This window comes from Lissotriton helveticus, chromosome 8 (assembly GCF_964261635.1).
Source record: "Lissotriton helveticus chromosome 8, aLisHel1.1, whole genome shotgun sequence".
NCBI classification, from domain to species: Eukaryota; Metazoa; Chordata; class Amphibia; order Caudata; family Salamandridae; genus Lissotriton; species Lissotriton helveticus.
The window spans coordinates 1,399,013,424-1,399,028,251 of record NC_136069.1 but is presented as its reverse complement, the minus strand read 5'-3'; positions in this window follow the sequence as shown (position 1 = coordinate 1,399,028,251).

Sequence of the window (14,828 nt, the reverse complement as noted above, 5' to 3'; positions counted from 1 at the left end):
TGTGTGCAGTCCGACGCGTTTCGAAGGATCTTGCCTTCTTCTTCAGGGAAAAGACGAGCAGTACTTTGAAATAAAAGCAAACAAATCCATTTTATATGACACGCCTCGTTTGCGGGCTGGGCTTATGCCGCAGTGTCTTGTGGATGTTGTAGTCCAGTAATCAATTATACATTTGGTGTCTCCCGTGAATGCCCTAAGCCGCTGTCTTCAAACACTCCCAGGGCACCCCCTCGCCAACCACGGGGCATCCTGGCGGTCGGAGTAGGAGCGGACCATTTGCGCAGACCTAACAGCCTGGATGGCTGCCGTTTCACCGCTCCGTGTCAGGGTGTCTCTATGGCGGTGCTGGGCGCATGCAGTACTGCTGCTGAGCTCCTAGGTCCACCGAGGCGCCTTCTGCACTCTTCAGGGTGGGTGCGGTGAAAACGGCGGTGGGTCCGTTTAAATGTGGAAGCTCCCTCGTTCGAAGAACGCACCACACTCACGGGGGTTACCAGGTTAGTGCTTTAATGGCAGCAGCATGCACGATAGCTTACAGGCACGGGAGAAGGTCTCTGATGTATTCAGGGGCCAAAGTTCGTCTTGTGTGCAGTCCGACGCGTTTCGAAGGATCTTGCCTTCTTCTTCAGGGAAAAGACGAGCAGTACTTTGAAATAAAAGCAAACAAATCCATTTTATATGACACGCCTCGTTTGCGGGCTGGGCTTATGCCGCAGTGTCTTGTGGATGTTGTAGTCCAGTAATCAATTATACATTTGGTGTCTCCCGTGAATGCCCTAAGCCGCTGTCTTCAAACACTCCCAGGGCACCCCCTCGCCAACCACGGGGCATCCTGGCGGTCGGAGTAGGAGCGGACCATTCGCGCAGACCTTACAGCCTGGATGGCTGCCGTTTTACGGCTCCGTGTCAGGGTGTCTCTATGGCGGTGCTGGTGGGCATATATCCCGATAACTCCACTGTCAGCCGGCTTTTGCAATTCTTCCAAAGAATGGAGCACGGACCACAATTCAGTGCACAGAATCTTTCTTAATCGGTCACAATTCTGTCAGCCATTACGCGTTTCACCACCGGAGTGCCTTGATCACATGACATGTGAGTCAGTCACCTGACTGCTTTTGTACCAACACTTTTTTAAACATTTTTCTTCACCATGCTGTGTTAAAGTGACAGTGCAATTGTGTTGGATTACGACAATGGGGGCAATCAAAATATGATGTAATGTGTACGTCATAGACATTGGTTTTGTTACACTTTATAGTAATCAATTCCCCAGTCTGCAGTTATGGTATAAATACGCATATTCACATATGTACTTTTGCAAATTTCATTCATGTGCAACATTACGCAATAAATTAATTAGTGTATGCATTTTAGACATTGGCTTTGTTACATTTTATAGTAAACAAATCCCTGATCTAACATCATGGTATAAATACCCAAATTCGGCTATGTACATGTGCAAACTTGATTCATGATTCATGTGCAAAATTACGCAATATAGACAAAATACACTATAGTTATACATAGATAAAATTATATAAATATGTGTTTATATAAATAGATCTCAATATATGTCATAAAATCTATTTTAAAAAATTTGAATAAAATAAAACTGAATCAAGTGTTTGTGAGGGATGGAATCCATACATTACTGGGTGTTGGTACCCCTAGTTCTATGTTAGTATAAACATCCAACTTAGACCCAGTAAGGATCTCACATAAGTTCTTTTTTATGGGAACACCGCCGTTACCTCAATGACCTTAAAACAATCCAAACTCTTTTTTATACTTCTTCTTGCATATGTTTATTTATTATTATCACTGCTTTGTCTATTTGTCAGTATCTAATGTGCATAGCTGGTGTGAGAAATAATGTATACTACTAGTTATTGTTGCCCCCTATCTCAGTAGTAACCCATACCTATCGATAGAAGCCTCTATCGCCAATAGTGTGCCTTGTAGTGAAAAAATAAGAAAATTGTTTTAAATGTGTAAAAAGATCTTAAAAATCCCTACAAAAAAACACAAGATAAAAGCCTTTATCTTATCTCTGTTTTTAAATTGTACTCCGTGAGGTCTTAAAAAATTCTACAATCTTTTCTCTTTGCCTAGTGGTTTGTTTTATCCAATCAAAACCCCTTAATTTTCCATTTTGGCTTACCCTATTGGTTTCAGCAGATTTGGAGTGGATTCATACATACCACCTAGTTTATAACTAGACCTGTTAGTTGCACTTGGCTCAATCCATGGGTTGTTCAAGTTCTATTACAGGTCATAGACATGTGTACAGGTCTTCTGTAATATTAAGACCTTTGGGGTGTTTAGAATCCAGTTCTAAAATGTACCTGGTTTCCATTCTACGCAGGCTACCCTCTCTGTTTCCCCCTCTCTTGTTAACAGGTACACTGTCAATTAGATAGTATTTAAAAAAAACTTTGGATCTGCTTGATGAAATTCACTAAAATGCCGAGCAACGGGGTATGTTGGATCTCAAATCTTGATTGCTCTAATAATATTTGTGAAATCCTCTTGTGCCCCTGTAGCTTGTGTTGTTTGGGGAGGCTGTGACACTATGGTCCCCCGAGTGGTGGCCCTTGGAGTTGGGACCTGTTCCCAGCCCCAAACAGACTGTCAAAAACTTGGGGGTGCTAATCGATCAAGCGCTAACATTGAAAGAACATGTTAACCAAGTGGCTGGCACCTGTTTTCGTGCCATTGGATTGCTGAGACGGGTTTTTCCATACCTACCTGACAGCCACAGGAAGACACTGATCCAGGCGTTAGTTATCAGCAGATTGGACTACTGCAATGGTCTTCTTTTGTCAGCTAATGAAGAACAGATCAACAAACTGCAAATAGTCCAAAACACTGCGGCGAGGCTAGTCCTTAATGTTCCACCGAGGACCTCCTCCCGCCCTCTGCTGACTAAACTACACTGGCTCCCAATGCGGCAACGCATTAAGTTTAAAATCCTATGTAACATCCACAAATGTCTATCAGGTAGTGGTCCCAAGTTTCTGGCGAAAGTCTTTACCCCCTATGTACCAGGACGATCTCTACGCTCCAGTAACCAACAGCTAATACAGGTACCTAGGATAAAAAAATCTAGACAGGGAGGCCGTGCACTAGCCCATACTGGACCTATACTCTGGAATTCACTGCCCTACACACTGAGACAAATCACGAATCACCTAGATTTCCGAAAACCCCTTAAAACCCACCTATTTGTGAACATCTAAAACCTCATCTACAGTCCAACTATTTCCCCTGACCATGGATCAGCATGTTTAAACCCTTCCTTTGGCAAAGCGCGGAGATACCCCTTCGGGAGTCTATTCAGGCGCTATATAAGAATATAAAATAAATAAAATAATCGAGGGTCTTGAGGGCAACTTATGACCAAGGACCGGATCATTTTTGAGCAATGGACAATTTCTCTGGATTAAACGGTTGATTTCTTTATATTGCTTGCTGTAACCTACTATCATTCTTAATTCTTTAGCAGGTTGGTCTGTGGTTTTGACCGGCCGTACAGCAATTTCTGTCTCAACATTATATCCTGGTTCTGATATTGTTAGTTTTAAAAGCTTATCTCTGTCTATTGTATTGCTTTTCAGAATCGCAGCACCAATACATTTGGCAGTGTAGCCCCGTTCCAGAAATCTTTGTTTACTTTCGCTCTAGGCTTTTTTCAATTCGCACTCAGTACTGCAGATGCGTTTTATACGTAACATTTCCCGTAGGGGATGCTTTGGACAAGGTGTTTTGGATGGTGACTACTTGCGTGTAAGACTGAATTTACCGCAGTGGGTTTTCTATCAATTGTTGTTTCAATCTTACCCCCCTCTATGTATATTTCTACACCTAAAAAGAGGACCCGGTCAGCACTGATTTCTGAGGTGAATTGTAAATTGATGTCATTCTGGTTTAACTCATGGATAAACGTACTTGTTTCTGATTCTGAACCATGCCAAATTAAAAACAAATCATCTATATATCGCCACCAGCATTTTACATGCTGGTTTAGGGTGTTGGCGAATTTCCTATGTAGGACCAGTTCCTCCCACCAACCCATGTGGAGACAGGCATAACTGGGGGAGAAACTGGCCCCCATAGCAACACCCCACAATTGTTGGTATAGCATGTGTTGAAATAGAAAAATATTGTTATGTAAGCAGAAATCAATCATGTCCATGATCATTTTACTGTGATGTTTATGTATATTAGGTCTCTGTCCCAAGTAGTATTCTATTACCCTAATTCCAGCTTTGTGGCTATATATTTTTATTGTTTTGCGAAACCAGTCATTCTGGGAAGATCCTGAAGAAAACAGCAGCACACCTGAGGACAGCACAATGGATTTATTGTGCACACAAACAACTACACGTTTGGGCGAAGCCTTTGTCAAGTGAGAAACCTATGTGCCATCTCCTTTAGAAATACAATTCTTGGTTCATGGAAAGTGAGGACATACTGTGGATATGAAGCATTCGTGCGACTCAATGCAATAAATAAAGTTATACATACAAAAGTAAATGCAAATGTACGTATTTATCCCTATCGTAATACTGAGTAGACATTACTATTGTCCAAACTCCACACTGATATTTAACAGCACTACTCTCTTGTTAATCATAAACATAGAGAAAATACTCCGTCATCGTTATATATATAAGATAAGTAGGTGCCCCAATTTATTTTAACAAAAATAATGATTGGTGTCTGTTCCTATATTCCGGTAATCATTCTGGAATACAATTATGGAGCGATACATGATATGATACGATTGTGGCTGCAAAATGTATATGCGTGGAGCAGTATTCTATACAATGAACCCTGGCAATTGCCAAGAAACAGTGACATGGATTAAAATAAATCATCATTGTAAATCTTTTGTATTTGAAGTATGGCTATCTTTGAAATGGTATGCCACAGGATAAGACTGGTCCTGATTATTTATTGCACAAATGTGCTGGAGTATTCTTTTGTGTTTTTGAAGCTTGGTACTTCCCACATATCGTAAGCCACAAGAACACTCCAGCACATATACTACATGATCTATTTTACAGGTGAGGGCCTTTGAGATTTTACATTCTTTGTTACCAAAGGGGACCAATTATGATGTTTTGTTAATACCATGCTGGCAGGCTTAGCATGTTTTGCATTTATAAAAGCCTTGTCGCTGTGCCAGCCATATGGTTCCCACAGATACCTCAGTACTGTTTTTTACCAAGAAATCCTTCATTGATGTTGCCCTACTGTATGTGATGGCTAGATTTTTAGGTAGGGACTGGCCAATTACCAGGTCACTCAGAACAATGGGCCAATTTTGTTTCATGATGTTTCTTATTGCCCACTCTTGTTTGCTGTATATTAAATTACTCTAAAGACATCCTCCCCTTCTGTGGGTTTGACACTTTTTTTCATCTCTGTGGGCAGGATTTGATTGTATACCTGCGTGTTTTTGAGCAAGTCCGACCTATCTAAGGCGTTGGTGTTTGCCAATGCAGCATTGATAGTTTTGATTGAGTAGCCTCTCTCTAAAAATCTGATCTTATTGGCCTCTTGTGCTGCTTTTAAATCTGTATTGTTGCTACAGATTCTTTTTAATCTAAGCATTTCCCCATAGGGGATGCTTTGGACTAAATGTCTTGGGTGAAAGCTTGTTGCTTGCAATATCGATTTGCCTGCAGTTTCTTTTCGATGTAGTTTGGTCTCGATGTTTCCATTAAGGATGTAAACTTGGACATCTAAGAAATTGGCAGTTTCTGTTCTGATGGTTGCAGTGAAGTTCAGATTGATTTAATTGATATTGATCTCATTGACAATGTTCTGGGCACTTGTTGGGGTACCTTGCTAAACCACAAATAAATCATCTATATAACGCAACCATAATTTAATATTATTGGTTGTGTAGATGTTGCAGGTGTTGCCTAGAACCAGCTTCTCCCACTAACCCATGTGTAAACATGCATAGCTGGGAGAAGCTGGCGCCCACGGCAACACCGCGCATTTGTTGGTACATCAAGTTGTGAAACATAAATACATTAACATTCAAACAAAATTCCACCATGTTTGTGAGCATTTTATTATGTTGCACTATTTGTGCCGGCCTATTGTTAAGAAAGTATTGTCATGCCCTTAGTCCATCCTGGGGATTTATGCTGTTATATAATGACGTTACATCAAAGGTCAACAGCAAAAAATCTTCTTGTCATTTAAAATTGTTCACTTTTCTGAGGAAATCAACAGTGTATTGGATAAATGAGGGCAATTTATGCATGTGTTCTTGTAGAAAATAATCCACATATTGTGATGTCTTCTCCAGTAAGCTGTTTTGTGCGGATATAAATGGTCTTCCTGGAGGCTTTAAAGGGTTTTTATGGACTTTGGATATGAAATATATTACCCGCACAGTAGGGTTCTCATTTTTGAGGAATTTGTATTCTTGCATGGAGCTCAATCCTACGCTTTTCCTCGCTAATAGTTTAGCATAAAACTCGTTATAGATGGCCCTAAGAGACAATGCATTGCTCTTTTTATAACAAGATCATCAAGTTGTGTCATGGCTTCCTCCATGTATTCATCCTTTGGCCAAATTACAAGGTTGCATACTTTGTCAGAATTACAATCTGGTTGTTGTTGCGTAATTTAAGCATTAGTTTATGGTATCGATGGGTGTGTTTACTGTATTTCTGTTTGGTACCTTGCACTTTGTGGTTTAGTTTTTTGATGTCTGATACTATTTGTTCATGAAATATGTCAGTAGAGTCCCTTGGTGTAATGGGATTGAATGACAATTTAGGTTTAAAAGGTGTGCTAGTTGTATCCTTGTATGTTGTTAAAGAAGCTGGATCATTGTCATTGTCCATCAGCCTCATATTGTCAAAATTGTATTGCTGGGAGCATGTTACATCATTTTCCTCCTCAAGTTCTTGTAGATCATTCAAAAGCGGTAGATTTGACATAGTCAAGTTAAATGTTGGCGATTGGACTCTTTCTCTGCACTCATTATTTTTGGTACTATCTGTGTAGCGAAGTAAATGATATTTTTTCAATTTGAGTTTGCGCACACATTTAAAAATATCCATGCTCGTTCTGGCATAGTTGAAGGTACTCTCCAGACAGTACGATAATCCTAGGGACAGGAGTTGTTCTTCCGCCTTGGTATGGTCTATGTTGGCCGAATTGATATTGGTGCGATTAGGTGTTAAGCATTCCGCTATTTGCGTTTCCATCTGCGGGCCACTTGTTTTTGGCACTGAACTTGTTTTCTGTGCGATTTTCTCCTCTGCCACCGGCTGTTGGTTCTACTCTTTCCGATCTGTTTCTCTGTATTCTTGGGTGGAGAGTTTGTCTCCGGTCTTGACATCAAAAAATCGAACTCCACTGCCAATGAAACCTTTGATGGTACCTGCCCCACATTAGGATTGCGTGAGTCCAAATCCGATCCACTTTCTACTGCCGAACTTACATCGGAATTTGAGGTGTTGGCCAGGGCCGGACTGGGAGCCAAAACCGGCCCAGGCCGAGTGCTCAGCCGGCCCCCCCTCCCCAGTGGGGGGTTGGAGGTGCCGGCGAGCTCTTTGGCGGGGCTGGTATTCGGCCGATTTTGTTACAGGGCCGATTTTGCAGAACCGGCCCCCACCCGTGCGGCGCACCGGGGGATTGCCCGGTGCCCACTATGGCCAGTCTGATTGGTTCTCCGGCGTCTGTCAACATTCCAAACAGTCCGTAGCGGCCGCCATCTTGTCTCTCGGTAGGATCGAGAGACAAGAGGAGGCCAAAGCGAAGGGGGAAATGACCATAAGGGGGCATAGTAGATCCTTCCTGACCTCTTAGGTTTGATGTACCATTTTGCCAAGTTTGGTGTAATTCCGTTCAGCCATTCAGGCTGTAGACGTATGTAAATGTCCTATGGAAAATTGCATGGGGAAAACACATTTGAAAGTGTTGAAATTTAGAACCAATTAAAATGTTACTTTGGTTTTGTATTTGTGTGTGATGAAAGTTAATTGGTTATGTATATATGTCAAATGAGAGGAAACCACAGCCATTTTGTGATACTACTGTCTGAGGTACATTTGTGAGGAATTTTTGGTGGTGAATTTCTGGTGTTTGATTTACACAGTACTAACACTTCTGCTACTTTTAAAAAGGTGAGTTGTTAATTTGTATGGGGAACTATGTTGTACACTTGAAGATAATTTGAAAAATGTTTTCTGTTATTTATTTGCAGTCCTTCTGTTATACTAAATACTTGATAAAGTTAGTTTTATATTATGTATTACTAAAGACGATAAATGAAAGTGATTATTTTTTTCTGCAATTTACAGCAAGCAATTTCAAAATAAAATGGCTCACAATGAAGAGACCGTGGCAATTTCTTTTGAATTGTCCAACACATTGATTGAAATTGAGAGCACCAATAATGAAATATTGTCACAAGGAGGACATGACTTGTATGATTCCATTAGATTGATTGAAATGGACAGCACCAAGAATGAAATATTGTCACAAGGAGATGACTTGAATGATTCCACTACATTGATTGAAATTGAGAGCACCAATAATGAAATATTGTCACAAGGAGGAGATGGCTTGTATGATTCCATTAGATTGATTGAAATGGACAGCACCAATAATGAAATATTGTCACAAGGAGGAGATGACTTGAATGATTCCACTACATTGATTGAAATTGAGAGCACCAATAATGAAATATTGTCACGAGGAGATGACTTGAATGATTCCACTACATTGATTGAAATTGACAGCACCAATAATGAAATATTGTCAGAAGGAGGAGATGACTTGAATGATTTTTTTGATCAATCTCTTGATGGCGAATTTATCGAGTGTTTGGAGACCATAGAGTTACAAGAATCATCATTGGAGACTTTTAATGAGGACATTGCTGATGAGGACATGTTACTAGTTCTTTCAAATTTAGAAAATTCTGAAGAATAAATTTATATTTAGAAATCAAAAATTTTTGAGACATTATTCATTTTTATTTTTAATTTATGAGGTTGTAGCGAAGTGATTGTAGTATAAAATGAGACTTATAGTATAGAGTGCAACATTTTTATGTTACATGGTAAGTTTACTCATATTTACTTCCCTTCTGCCACTATATTATCTCCAATGTGTATTTGACATGTCTTCTTCATCTCCGGCCTCCTTTCTCTCACTGTGTGTCTCCGATGCATCTTATCGCTGCTATTTTGTGTAATTACAGAAGAGAGTAAAATAAAATAGTTCGGAACGTGAAAAGGGGGCAAAGTAGAGTACTCCTCACCCCCTAGGCCTTTTTAGGCGGTCCCAAAAGGATCAGTTTCTGCTTTCCTGAGAGATTATGGTATGAGTTCCATATACCACAATAACTTGCATTACAACATGCAAGATATCTATCTCCTATTACCAACTTTTGGAGATATTCGCGCTAAGCGCGAATATCTCCAAAAAGTAACACCTGCCCTGAGCAGTTCTTAGCCATGTTATCCAATGGGAGGTGGATAACATGGCTAAGAGTATTAGCTCGGTAATGCATGAATATCGCTGAGTTTTTAGCGATATTCATGCATTGCGGCCGTTTATTATCGCATTTGCGATAAACCTTGATAATAGTAAGGTTTATCTTCGATAATTTCTGACGATGCTTAGTGGTAAAAAATTGGTTGGTAAGCATCGTTAGCGATAAATATCGCTTAACTTTGGTAATATGCCCCAACGTCTGTTAACGTTCGATTCGAAGGAAATGAGGAAGTGTTGAAAAACATTGTCTGCGCCATCTTGCCTTTTTTGAAATGCCACACTTTTGTCGTGCACGGCAGCCATTTTAGATGTCTTGACCAGACCCACTCTCTGCACGCTGTCGATTCGTAGCATGGCTCCTCACCCTCGTAAGCATCTCCCCCAGGCACTGGTCACCACCGCTCTCTGTCTTATGCATGGGCAATAAACCTTCCCCCATCTGCGCTGCTCTTCCCTGAGAATCACACTCTGTGCCCGCCCGACACCTCCCTTTCGCCCTATTCACTACCGCACCCTCTGACACTCCTCTTCCTCTGTGTCCGATTGTCCAGGCTATCAGCTAGCCCTGCAGATGTAGTTTATGGCTCCAGCTGTAAAGATTCACCCCTCTTCAAAGGAGTTATAGTAGATCAAGGCCCACACCCGATGAGATCCGTCACACCACACGTGTTCCTACTATCTGAAAACCATCCTGTATTGTGATTGGTGAGGGGACCGAGCCTGAAGCGGAAGATTCTAGGAATGACTCTTTGTACATCAAAGTTTTTACAATTATGTGTCACATTAAAAATATATAGCACTCCAACAAAGTAGTAGGAATATAAAACTTTAATAACATATAAATATATACAACAAAACAAAAACAGTAAAAACATTTAAACAACGAAGAGACCGTGGCAATTTCTTTTGAATTCCTGATGAGGACATGTTACTAGTTCTTTCAAATTATGAAAATTCAGAAGATGTTGCCTGGGGGTGGGTCGTCAGTAGCAGTCTGTTGTGCGAATAGTTCCAAGGCAGCAGAACGCGCTGAAATCTAGATGGCACGAAAGTGATGTCTAGTAAGTTGCCGCCCAGCAAATAACGGCGTGGGGCGCCGCGGGGGTGAGTGAGTCCAGTAGGCACCACAGCTATTCTTACCGGCATTGCAGAATTACTGCTGGGGACAATGCCTGTGCTGTAGCAGGGTCACAGCAGAAACAAAAAGGATTCTGTTGAAGATGTTGTTGGTTTTCAATTTGAAAACAGTTCTGGTGTCAACTGCTATGCTAATGTAGTGGTTAATGTTTTGTTTTCTCTAGAAAATGTAAAAGAGGGGGAGGCAGTCCAAAGTTCCGTTAAAAGGGCAAAGGAAAGGATCGGTGGTTTGAACTATCAGTCAAAAAGGGGAGGGGGTGCAATAATTTTTCCTACCGGGTCACACTGTGCTTTCACCGGAAGTGAGGTCTGCAGGATTGTAGTAATTCAAAGTGAGGCTGGCGCCAGCATGGGAGCGCCGACGTCCCGCGGATACAGTTTCGTCACTGCACGGGCGATCATGGCAGTCATTCCCCATCGGGGGTCGGAGACTCCCGCGGCTCCTCTAGAATCTTCAAGGTCGTGGAGGACTACGGTGGTGGAGTCAACCAGTGACCGGGCCATTTCTTTATGTTGGGCCCGCTCTTGCCAGGTCGACCGCCATTTTGAGAGTTCGGCAGCTACCGGCGATCGCGGGGTCACATGAGCGGACGGGCTCCACCCTGCCGGGCGAGACGTTGCAGCATGGCCACAGTGGAAGAACCGTTATCTAGGTCGTTCCGAAACTGTGCAGCACTGTAGTTGTTAGGATGCCACCGCCTGGAGCGCTGAGGGTGCAGCTGGGAAGCCTCCACCTGGGGAGGCGGGAGAGGCCTGTTCGCACCGTCTCTCCCTCCCAGTGCACCCCACGGCGTCTCGCTTGAGATTTGTTATGGCCGGACCAGGCGATGAGGACGAGGGGGGGGTCGGAGGCATGTGCAAGACATCCCCCTCCAGTGTTGTCGCAGCCATTATAAAAGAAAGAAGTGTCCCGTCCGTCTTCGGGCCGGGCTTCCGGTGGATGTCGGCCGGACGCCCCTGGCTCTGGCCCCATGAACGGGTTTCTTGGTTTATCGGCTGCAGCCGGATCCCGTCGGCCTCGGCCCCCCGACCGTTGGTGGTCGGACCGGAAGAGCATGTGGCGGGACTACCTGCAACTCTCAAGGGCCACCGCGGCCGGACTGGGAGAGAGAGGGGAGGGTCGAGGAGACATTCCCCCCCCCCTGCAACTGTTCAGCGTTGTAAAGGCAATCCCCTGGCCGGGTCCCGCTGGTCTCGGCCTCTCCTCCGGCTACACCCTACGTTAGGATCTCCTGGCCGAGGCGTGGCAGCAGGACCTGCCTTATATGGGCTGCTCCCGGCTGGGCGTAGCCGGAACCCTGCCCCACCTTGGAAGTTTCCAGAGTGGGGGTGGATGTTCTACTGACTTGCATTTTCCCTAGTCTATCGATTTTTTTGGCGTGGCAGGCGGTGGGACAGCGAGGGGTGATTTGGTTTCTCTTACTGTTTTTCTGGTCTCTCACCACTGGCATATTTTAACGTTTTCTTGTTTCTAGGACATTAATAGGTTTTATCATTACGTTATGTTATCGTTTCTTTGTTCGTTGTTTAATAAAAGTTCATGTTCATCAGTGGCCTACTGATTTTCGTTTTCCTATTTTTTTCTTTCCAGGTTGTTTCATGGTAAAGTTTCTGTTAACAGGATACAGTGATCACTTCGTTATTATTGCATATGTCCTTTTCACTAGGGGTGCTCTCTGGTCGGGCCAGATGACGTATCTCTAGTAAATGGTCCGGGTGAAAAAGGTGCATCAATCAGTGGGGAGTAGATAGGCATGACAGATTACAACGGGGGAGAAAGGTCCGCATTACATACCCTTTCACTACTTGCAAAGATTTTCCTACGTTTATTTGCAAACAGGGAATACCTCCAAAAAGAACTAATTCCCAAACAGTCAATGTTCGGACAATCAATCAATCAATGAGGAATGAAATAGGTACGACGTGTTAAAGGCTTGCGTTACCTACCCTTCACTATCTGCAAAGGGAGATAGAATATTCCTATTCTTCCTCGTTTGCAGGTAGAGAAGATCGTTAAGAGAATTAACTTCGAACAATTCAATGCTCGATTGAAACAATCAACAAGGGGTACTGTGAACACAAATGAACGCCGCTTATATACATACGCATTGCTATTTTCAACAGGTTGTTCCTAATGTTTCTATTTTAGCGAGGTCAAAAGAGATCCCATTAGTGGCCTACTGATTTTGCTCGATTCCTTTTGTTTTTTTACACGATTTTTCGCTATCTGCAAAGAGTAAACAGAGTATTGCGACTCTGTGCTTGTTTGTAAATAGAGAATGAACCAAAGAGAACAATCAATCAAATGGAGAGAGAAGCAGGCACGACGGATTACAAAGGGGGAAAGGGCTGCGTTAACTACCCTTCACTATCTGCAAAGAGAGAGTACTCCTAATAGAAATGAGGGGTGGGGGGCAGCAATCAAAGCAGATCAGTGTGCATAAACACGAAAAAAAAAATTCTTACCACGTACTTGACATTCGACAGCTTATGATATTTGCTATTAAAAAACCATTGAAATTCACTGAAAAAACCATAGGTTATAGACCATATATAGTTAGGAATTAGCATTTACAAAACCTTGAAAATTCACTGAAAAAACCATAGGTTATAGACCATATATAGTTAGGAATTAGCATTTAAAAAACCTTATTTTACTCACACAAAACCATTGAAATTCCATATATAGTTAGTTGCACTAACTATATATTGCGCACCCGCAATCCACTGCTGATGATGTCACATATTACATCATTCATGACATGGTCAGTGACATCACTGATGACATCACTGATGACATCTCAAATGACATCACTGATGACATCACTGATGACATCTCATTTGACATCAATGACCACATCACTGATGATATCATTCATGTGACAATACAATGCATCTCCTCACATTTTAATATAACCTCTGTTTCACCCAGTGTTAAAAACAGAGTATAATTTTTGAAACCATTGACACACCAATACTAGTTACTACATACGTACTCACTGATTCCTACGTCTACACACACATTCACTCATTCACCCATACAATCATTCATACATACAATCACTCATGTTTACAACACAATCATATGCACTCATACACCTATACAGACACTCACACTCTGCCACTCATCCATGGAGTTACTCACACACCTAGTCAGTCCTGTAAAGAATCAATCACACTTCCATTTTCTACTCTATACAGTTAAACATAGAGCACCTTACGTTTTCAACCATATACTAACACATACTTACTCTCTTATACAATCATTGATACAAGTACACATTGATCTGTACAGAGTCACACACCTCCCAGCCAGCCACACACACACTCAGTCTCCCATGCAAATACTTGGGCAATCAATCAATAACCCATATAGTTACTCATATAGCTACTGATCAACACATGCAGCAGTTTACAGAACAACAGACATAATGATGCACAAATTAAGACAGTTTAGTCACTAACCCATGCACTCAGTGAGACACATTTAATCACTCACTCATACATTCAGTCATGCACCTACTAAATCCTTCGTCCAGACACTTATACATCCACTCATTCTTCAATATGTAAGACATATTTTAACTTTACAGAAACATAGTCACTGGATGTTGTCATCAGTGATGTCATCAGTGATGTCATTTGAGATGTCATCAGTGATGTCATCAGTGATGTCACTGACCATGTCATGAATGATGTAATATGTGACATCATCAGCAGTGGATTGCGGGTGCGCAATATATAGTTAGTGCAACTAACTATATATGGAATTTCAATGGTTTTGTGTGAGTAAAATAAGGTTTTTTAAATGCTAATTCCTAACTATATATGGTCTATAACCTATGGTTTTTTCAGTGAATTTTCAAGGTTTTGTAAATGCTAATTCCTAACTATATATGGTCTATAACCTATGGTTTTTTCAGTGAATATATATATATATATATACACAAAATACTTAATACAGGCCTGTGCTTAACGGTAAATTCTTTACTACGCATATGCCTTTATTATTCATGCCTCTAGAACAAAACGTTTTGTAAAAGCATGTGTAGTAAACGCCTATTCATGGTATGGGCATGCGTGCTACAGGCATATGCATGGTAATGTGTATTTTGCAAAGCAAATCCTGAAACACGCAGATTACAGATTTTTAT